Genomic DNA, 7,677 nt, shown 5'->3' on the forward strand with positions numbered 1-7,677 from the left:
AGCCCCAATACCTGAACTGTAGGATTCAGTTAAGGAAACAGGGGGACTGTAAAATAAAACAATAGCAGTTGCAAAAGATTTTGGAAGCCAGGAGGGCTGACACCTGAGCTGGTAGACCAGATTAGAGTAAGACCCATGAAGCCTGGGTGTAGCTGTGGGGGAAACTGGAAGCCACAATTAGAGTCCTTAAGGCACAGTTAGGGCCAAGAGAGCCACAACTAGCACACCACGGTGGTAAAGCCTGTAGAGCTAGGATCAGTGCCAAGAGAGCAAGTTTGGTGCCAGCAGGGCATGAGTAGTGTGAGGCAGCAAGTCGGGTAACTTTGTCAATGGACAGAGAGTCCAGTGATAAGGGGGAGACTGAGAATCCAGCAAAGTGAGGGAAGTGACCCTAGGCCCTCAGGAGTTGCAACACCAAGCTCACTCACAGGCTCTGTGGCAGCCTCCCTTTGTGCTATAACAGTGGCAACCAGGTGTGGCAGGAAAGACAGCAAAAGAGACTATGCTGAAGAGCAGGAGTGAGGAGCAAGGACTAGTTCAGCCACTAGGGGGTGCTACACCTGTCTACAGGGCTGCTGTATTGCCTATTGTGCCAGTATTAGACCCCTCCAGGGTTCGCAGGATAAGTAAGCGGACTTCTCAGTGTCAGTAATGGAAGCCAGGGGCCTCTCTCATTGATATGCATACTGATCACTTGATACTGTCCCTTCCCTCCTACCCTCTCGCCAAGGATGACAGAACACAGAGACAAAGGGTGATGAGTGGGAAGTGCCTTCCACACTCACCAAACAATGGTATTAAAGATGTTACAGTCCAAATGAGTCAGCAGGCGGTGCCATCTTACTTTTAATAGATGAAAAACATACTTCAGCCCTGTTCTGCACTTGCTCAGAGAGTAGGTGGGTGATCCACCTCTTGTCCTATTGGTCCACACCAGGACAAATTTCTGTCAATGTAGGGTATGCTGGATTTCCTATAATACAGTTGGCACAAACACTTTGCTGATGATTGTGCAATTGGGAGGAACAATGTCTATTATTACCCATGGTTAAACAAGCCAGACCTCTGGAGCACGTGAGCATTGTGACCCTGGCCAGTGCTTCTGATGTATGTGTCCCTTACTGTGTGAAATCCACAAGGTCTTGCATAATGATCCCGTCCTATTAGAGTACGTATTTGCTTGAAACGGCAGCCGTGGGATGGATGTATGCATCACATTCGTCACATCTGTAAGTCCCAGGAATCCTATCCATTCAATTTCAGAAATATTTCTAATTTCTACAGCTATGGGAGTCAGCATAGCATCATTTGCCCTGCAGACCTCTGTAAGCACTGGCCAGCTGTGGACTGCCTCTGTTGCACTGTTTGCTGGTGGGCCTGTAACTGTCTGGAGTTGTCAGCTTCCCCAGGCCACTGCTTTTGGAGTGCTATAGGTCTATGTGTGGTCTTTTCATCTGTGTGTTCTGCCATACAAGAGCCACTGTGAGATCTTCACTTAGGTCCAGGAATGTGGCTTTCTTTACATGGAAGTTCTGGACCCACTGTTGGTCACCACAATATGTGCTTGTGGTCCTGGATAGTTGTATCCAAAAATATGTTCTCTGTGGGGTTGGTTTAGTGTCATATCTCCCATCTTGATTCTGCATGAAGCGTGGAGGTTATGGCAATCCCTGCAGCCAGGGCACAGAGGATAAAAGATTTACTGTTACCATTGGCTAATAGACATAGTCCTTTTAGATGAAGAAGTGAACTCTCCATCACTGGAGGTATTTAAGAAGAGGTTGGACTGCCACTGGTCAGGGATGATATAAGCTAGCAATGTCTATGGCCCCCTCTACACATCAGGGCTAGGGACAGACTTTACACATAAACTGGTTTAAGTGATCAGAAACTGGTTTAAACCTGTAACAGAACAGATATTCAGAGGGCACAAACCAGTATGATAATGGCTGAAACCAGTTTGTAATAAACCTGGTTGAATGTAGTATCAGGCTTAACTGATTCGGTTCAAACTGGTTTATACAATGTCTGTCCCAGACCCCTCATTGGTTCAAGATAAATGAGACACCCTCAGCATCCAGGCATGCTCTCTGGGCTGGGCAGGGATCTCTGCTCCACAGTTGAGCTGGCCCCTCCCCTCTGCTCCCTGGCTGCAGCTCCAGAAACTGTAAGCTGCTTCCGCCTTCCCCTCACCACTCCCTGCTAAGAAGGAGTTCCCCACTTCCATCTGCCTTGCTGAGTAGGTGTCTGTGTATTAGCTTGCAGACAACATGCTGGCTATGGTCTGTACTGAATCAACATGGAAGAATCAACAGTAGCTGTTAATGTCCCTCTGTTGTTTTCTTAATGGGGTGATAAACACTGTTACCAATTCCCAGCTGAGCTAATCAAAGCATCCTACCAGGGTCTGGTCATGCCCCCCTCAGCTCAGTACTGTGGAAGGGAGGGAGAGCTGCTTTAGCCACCCCTGGCTTCTAGCCTGAGCCACTGCAGGCATGTACCTGCATTCCTGAGATGTGTGTCTGGTTACAAAACTGAATTAGCCTAGCCAGGTTAGTCTAACTTGCAAAGACTGAATCAATTCAGGCTCAGGCTTCTTGAATGTCTGTCCCTAGCCTATAGCTATCATGCAATTAACTGGTTAATTGAGCAAGTACCTTAAGACCTACTATGTGTGCAAAGTAGCTATCACACCCAAAAAACTCCAGTCAGCTATCAAGTTAGACCTCAAAGATATGTACTAACTTTATTTCTGGTTGCTATTAAACTTTAATTTGCACATGTAGCAGGTCTCCCCTGAGGCTGGGAGCCCCATCAGCTCAAACCCAGCATGAAACCCCAGAGCCTGGGGTATCATGGCAGCCATGATCCCTGATGCCTGGGGGTTTCACATGCTCCCAAGCCTGGGAGATTGCAACAGTTGTGATTCCCAAGGCCCAGGGCTTTCACTCACCTCCAAGCCTGAGGGATTGTAGCTAATGTGATTCCCTACCACCTCCCTCAATTGAGGGGCTCCCAGCCATAGGAATTGGTTTCTTGCCAGTGCAGGGGGAGCCTGGGATCAGGCTCCCCTTGCATCAGCAATAAGGCGAAAAGGGATCTAATGTGCAATTCCACAATCATGCCTTTTGCCATGCATATAGGGGATGGCAGGACCATGATTGTGTGGATTGTGCATTAGATCCCATCATGCCTTTGCCTGCATGTATTGAGGGGGTGGGTCTTTGTTCTACTATGGGTATTTCCCATGATTCTGGACTTTTTTGGTTGCCCCTCCCTTTTTTTTCTACGTGTCAGGGTGTTTTTATGCTTGCCTCAGAGGAATTGGGTGTTGGCTGCAGCCAAGGCTGGGGATTTTGACTGGAGTGTTGCAATGTTTTTTCTGGGGCTTAAAGCTGGAGGTTCCTGGCCTCTCTGCTCAGGGTCCATTTGATTGCCATATTTGCAGTCAGGAAGACATTTTACCTTGTGGTCAGACTAAAATGGACTGGGGGGGGGGGGGGGGTTGCCTTCCTTTCTAGCAGGGGGTGTCGCCTCTACCTGAGAACTCTTGAGTATATATTAACAACCTTTTATAGAAACAGGATGTTGTGCTGTTCTCCTGCCTTACCTGTGGCAGATTAGAGTGTTATGTCATGTTGTATCAGGGTTGATGATAGATTTATGAAGGGTTCTGATTATGGATTTGCATAGAAAGGCTTGGATAGGGCTGATGCTGCCTCAGGCAGGAAACTGGACTGGATCAGTGTTTCTCAACCCATGGATCATGACCCAAAAGTGGGTCACAAGAATATATAAAAGGGTTGTGACCAATCACGGAAAAATGTGGAAAATCATGGATTTTCTTCTTTAAAGGAAAAAGACATGGGAAACCACGGGTTCCCCCTTGCAGGTTAGCAGAAGGTTAGCTACTTAAACTATTTACTGGGTTGGGACTGACCGTTGATGTTTACAAATGGGTCCTGGTAGAAAAAAGTTTGAGAAACACTGGACTAAAATACCTCTAGAGGTCCCGTCCAGCCCTGTTTCTCTATGATTCTATGACTTGCACCTTTGCAACCAGCTCCCAAATCCTATGCCTACTGTCCCCTCTATATGGTGACTATGATAATTTATTTATGCCTGTCACTTCTGATTCCTTTGCCTTCTTCAGTAAGGCTGTTGCTGATTTTGGACCACATGAGCCCTGAGGCTGTAGTTTTGGTAATCTTTAGAAAGTGCATTTTAGATACCCACCTCACTGGGTATGAACTCAACTAATTATTTTTTTTCCCTAGCATCCAGTTGCTAGAAGTCTGTCTGCATTAAAAGACTGACCTATTTCTAATGTAAAAATTGCACAGTTGCATTTCTAGCTCTCTTTGCTCCTCTGGATAGTTTCTGTAAATATTAAGCAGACTAATTGTATAAATGTATATACTGTGCATCTGCATACAATACTCCCATCTGTCATTGCCCTTGAACTTTGTGGTACCACATATATTCATGCAAATACAGGTCTCTTGATAAGGTGAATAATACATGGCAGCAGGTACCCAGCTACATAGAAGAACACAGTTTTGCACTTGTTAACATTGTTAAAACTTGGGTAGACAGAGCCTTGGCTGTGATGTGATAGTTTGGGATGGTCCTGCTTTGAGCAGGGTTTGGCCTAGATGACCTTCTGGGCTAGGGACAGACATTCAAAAAGCCTGAGACTGAATTGATTCAATCTTTGCAGGTTAGTCCGACCTGGCCAGTTTAAATCAGTTTTGTAACTGGACAGACATCCCAGAAATGCAGGCATATGCCTGTAGTGGCTCAGGCTAGGAGCTGGAGGGGTACTAGAGCAGCCTTCCCTTTCATCCACAGCATGGAGCTGAGGGGGGCGTGGCCAGGCTCCAGCAGGAGTTCTGATTAGCCCAGCAGGGAATTGATAGCAGTGTTTATCACCCCATTAAGAAAACAACAGAGAGACATTACTAACTACTTGTTGATTCTTCCTTTTGATTCAGCACAAACCATAGCCAGCAGGTGATCTGCTAGCTAATACACAGACACCTCCTCAGCAAGGCAGATGGGAGGGGGGAATTCCTGCTTAGCAGGCAGTGGTGAGGGGGAGGGAGGAAGCTGCCTGCAGTCTCTGGAGCTGCAGCCAGGGAGCAGAGGGGAGGGGCCAGCCCTGCTGTGGAGCAGAAAGCCTCACCCAGCCCAGAGAGCATGCTGGGATGCTGGGGGACTTTGATTAACTTAAACCAGCAAGGAGTCTGGGACAGACATTGCATAAACTTGTTTGAGCCAAATCAGTTAAGTCTGATACTACATTCAATCAGGTTTATCTTAAACTGGTTTTAGGCATTCTCAAACTGGTTTATGTGCACTGAACATCTGTTCTGTTACAGCTTTAAACCAGTTTCTAATCACTTAAATCGGTTTATGTGTAATGTCTATCCCTAGCCCTGAGATCCCTTCCAGCCTTAATTTTCTGTGATTCTACTTTATGATTCTATGATTTTTCTTACTTTAATGATTGTTCCCAATATTTTATTGTCCTGCCAGCAGTTCTGTAAGTGAGGGATTATAGGAAAGGGTTTTGATTTCAGAAAGATACTGCTGCATTCCTTGATATAAGTCCTAAATAGCTTCTACACCTGCAGGTAGATACTCCCTAGTTTTGTAGACAAAGCTTGCTATAGTAAGTCCTGCCACTTTGTACTAACATTTGTAAATTAACAGGAATGAGTGAGGGGGCTTGCAATTAATTTGTTCAATGTGTCAGACTAGATAAACTCCAGTAAGGGAAATTAATGAATCAAATGATGCTAAAACTATGCCTGCTTACCTGAGATCACCTGCTGTGTGGCTGCTGTATTAACTAAGCCTAACACCCTACCCAGAAGTCTTGGCAGCTTTTTTTACCTTGGCTTCCAAACCTGGTCCAGTGCAAGAGTAAGCAGCTGCCCTGGAGGATTTTTTTTATGCCTCAAGGGTGATGAGTACTCACCCCTGCACTGACCTGCTCAAGTTCTCCATTGAGATGCTTTCCATTTCATGCTTGAAGGAGAGAACAGGGGTTTGCCTCTCCCTGCTCTTCTCTGTCATCCTGCCATTCTGTTGGGTGAGTGACTTCTTAATTTTGGATTTAATCCACTTGTTTATGACATTTAGCTCTTTCATTCAGAGATGTGTGGAGAGTGTTATATGTAAGTTGTTACACTGGCCCAGGAAAAGAGGCTGGGGAGAACAGCAAAGCAAGCACTCTGAATTAAACAAGTATTATTGTTGTACAAGCTTAACTCCTTGATCGTTTGAGAACAATGCAAGAGACTCGCATTGGTTTTAAGTAGGATTTGGCAAGAGCTCAATAGCAGGAAAAACCATATCAGGAGGAGTAGCAGCTCTGCCTTGAAGGCTTTTTTGACTCGTGATCTAAATTGATGATCACAGGTGAGTACATTTATTTCTAACCAACGTGGAGAAAATTCAAAGAAGAATTTGCCTGGGAAGTCACTCTACTGAATCAGCAGGAGAGCTATTAACAGAATCTTCCTTACTGAAGGTTTATTCAGGAGGGATTCTTCGAAGGAAAAAACAAATCAAACGAAGATAATTCTTCAGCTGACTGTTGGACAACTTTACTGTGTAGGATACCACAGAGGTCAGTAGTGGCACCTGTGCTTGGATGGGGTGTTTTGTTAACTGTGTTTTTATGAATCATAACCAACTGAAATATTGACTCCAGAAGTTGAGAGAATGGCAGTACCCAGCTGTAATAACCCTAATTGGTTAGAATAGCAGTTTGTACCCAAAGTGTTAAAAACAGGGTAGTAAGAAATATGCAGACGGACATGGGGGGGTGGGACCAGGAAGTTAACATCATGGTTACAATTTGGGAAGTGCAGCAAGGAATGAGCCAGAAATGGTTTACTAACTATTTGCAACACAGCAGACACAATCCCAATGATGTCCCTTGGTTGTATGTATTTATAGTGACATGGAAATCAAGTGTGTTTCTGGGCATATTCATTTTATGCAGAGAAACCCCAATCCCTGAACCATAGCATGCAGTTAAGGAAAACAGGGGGACTAAAGAAAACATCAGGAGAGCAAATGAGTTGACTCGTGTGTATGTGTCTGAGTGTGGGTATAATTGTGAAAGAAAACTCTTGAGAGGATCGAGGAGGTCATAGATAGCACCCCAGAAGGCAATTTAATTATTACACTTATATCCCCTTTTCCACAACAGAGGCTCAGGCCTATGCTCATGATCCCAGTTAAGTAACAATTTTAGAAGAGAATTTCTGTTTTGTAAAACAGAAGAACAAGTAATAGATTAACTGAAGGTAAAGAAAGAAGAGTTTGTGCAAGCTATTAGTGAGTGCAGGTGTGTTGTACCTCTAAAAAGATGGGCACAACTAATTAAGGAGCTCCTGGGAATGATGTAGGAATAGTTATGCAAAACACAGGGGGCAGAGAGATTCAACCAAAGTGGGCTTCTTTGACTGAGCCCAAACTAGGGTTGCCAGGTAGGTTAACTGAAGCTATTCTGGGAGATTTTCCTCACTCTAACATGATGTAATATCATTAATAGGGTGCACTGATAGAGATTTTTGGGGCTGATACTGATGGCCAATTTTTAATGAGCCATATGGACAGATATGCAGCCGGGCAGCTTGAAGAGCAGCATCCGTCTGGTAA

At 45.0% G+C, this 7,677-nt stretch overlaps 1 protein-coding gene across 1 annotated transcript in view; it reads left to right on the forward strand.

Annotated features, from left to right (window-relative positions):
* The first annotated feature begins 6,440 nt into the window (after nt 1–6,440).
* The window catches only part of LOC109302405 (regucalcin-like), a 31,858-nt gene continuing 30,621 nt past the window's right edge, over nt 6,441–7,677 (forward strand). Inside the window, exon 1 of the mRNA XM_019523970.1 lies at nt 6,441–6,637. The gene's annotated coding sequence lies outside the window, so the exon portion shown is untranslated. The remainder of the gene's footprint in view (nt 6,638–7,677) is intronic.

Source organism: Gavialis gangeticus, unplaced genomic scaffold, assembly GCF_001723915.1.
Source record: "Gavialis gangeticus isolate Ggan-Ray unplaced genomic scaffold, GavGan_comp1, whole genome shotgun sequence".
Taxonomy (NCBI): domain Eukaryota; kingdom Metazoa; phylum Chordata; order Crocodylia; family Gavialidae; genus Gavialis; species Gavialis gangeticus.